We start from the raw sequence: 2,158 nt of genomic DNA, 5'->3' as shown, positions 1-2,158 counted from the left end.
AGTCATTGTCGAAGTGTCCTTGGGCAAGACACTCAACCCCCAGTTGCCCCCGGTGCTGCGCATCGGAGTGTGAAAGTGTGTGAATGTTTATCTGATGAGCAGGTGGCACCTTGTACGGCAGCCTCGGCCACAGTGTATGAATGTGTGTGAATGGTGAATGTTCCCTGTAGATGTAAAAGCGCTTTGAGCTGTTGTTAAGACTGGAAAAGCGCTATATAAATACAGCACATTTACATTAAAATTTACATCCATGGATATTATGAACATCACATAGGTTGCTTTAGTCCAAAGACTGTTGACTTCATCATGATAGTTGGTTGGTTAGCCTTAGCATGTTAGCAAATATCAGAAAGGTAGTTATTGGATGCAGATAGTGTTGAGGCATAGTGAGGGATTAAATGATTTCAACTTGTCCATCTGATGGCCCCGAATTAGACACTGTCTTAGTAATAATGCCACTCAAAATACCATTTTACTTGATATACAGATGCGGAGCGCTTCAATGATCTGTTGCTTTCACAGTGATGCATTGTGGTCATGAAGATGCTTGCTATGTTGTTGCCAGTGAGCCTCGGCTTGTAATCTCGCATTGCCAGACCTATCTCCTCAGCCCTGAGGAGTAAAGTCTGGCTCCTCCACGTACACGTTTCAGGAATTTCTTTGACCCTTGTGCGGCGTTTGGGTCTCTGGGACCCGATTTCAATGCTTGCTAATAAGTAAATGTATAGCTAGCTCAACGCTTTCATATTTCATCTAACTCAAACTCATTGGCCTTGGCTCATTTTCATAAAGAACATATAAAAAAAATACATATTTTCAATGCGTATTTTCAGTGCACACACTCCCCCTACACATAACTATTGCAAATGGGGTGTTTTGGGTGTACTGGACCCGAGTGTATTTCAATGTAGGTGCTATGAAACTTTTATTTCTTTCTGCATCTGCTATTCCCACACAAAGTTACACAATTGTTAAATTTCAAGCACGTTCACCTGTTCTGATTAGGTTTTAAGAAATAAGCACCAATAATTATCAAAAATCTTGCTTCTATTTTTTTTTACCTTTTATAATTGAATTTCCTGGTTTTCTCACAAAAAACAACATGAATGTGATCTCACAGAGGTAAACTGTTAAGTTAAGTTAACTGTTCACACAATGCTGTAAATCAGCAGGGTACATGGTTAATCGTAATCTGCTCTTGCCAGTTCATCACCGTGTGTGCTACATTGTCCACAGCGATCCCCACCAATCTGCCCCAAAACATCCTAGTAAAACAGTTCATCTCTGTCATTGTAGCGATTCACAGATTTATAACTGATTTATTGTGCATGTGCCCACTCGCTGAAGCTTGCGAACAGGTTTGCCACTGAAAACCAATCGAAGAAAGTCAACTGACAGCTGTTACCAAATGAAGCTTAGCTAAGGAAGACTTCTGCTTTGCTACAACCAGATTTTGCCCCAAGCTGAGGAACTTCCCATCATTCCCAGCGCCCTTTGTGATCAGAAGCCCTGCTCCACATAAACCTGCATCCAGATCTTCAGGCTCTTACTTCATTGCTACCACTATAGACTCCTTTGGGGGGGGGATATTCCTGAATATCCATTGCGTTTATACCCATTATGATTTCAGTCTCATCTCCAAAGACTCATATTAGCCTATTGTGTAGCAAGGTAATACATTTATTTTACTCTTAAACGAAGTATCTCCTGATTTAACTGGCCGATATGTCAGAAAATATCCTGAAGTTTTTAAGTGTCTGTAGTTTTGGAGTCTTCTGCACTCTGCTTCTTGACAGACTGATCTTCATAGCTCCTGTGGGGTCACGACCTCCCGGTTGGCTCAGCCTGGTTTCTGTCTTGTCTCAGGTCAGGAGTGGAATTTAAGAATCAGCTCAAACTATCTATTAGTGTTTCTGACATTTGGTCTGCCTATTTGGGATGTCTGTAGGTCATCACAGTCCTGGACTGGTTACTTAAGAAGTGTGATTGGAAAGCAGAGGATAGTGCAGTTTGAACCTGTGACACATCTTTTCATAAAAACACAGCAATCCTGTCCTTTCTCTGTCTGTGTGTCTCCCCTAACGGTTCTATTAGACAGGTCAAATAACTCCAGAACCAGGAAGGTGTGCTCCAGTATTCCTGGAAAAGAGTGCTGATG

Source organism: Etheostoma spectabile, chromosome 15 (genome assembly GCF_008692095.1).
Source record: "Etheostoma spectabile isolate EspeVRDwgs_2016 chromosome 15, UIUC_Espe_1.0, whole genome shotgun sequence".
NCBI lineage: Eukaryota > Metazoa > Chordata > Actinopteri > Perciformes > Percidae > Etheostoma > Etheostoma spectabile.
The sequence above is the reverse complement of the archived record's forward strand: the minus strand, read 5'-3'. Positions refer to the sequence as shown.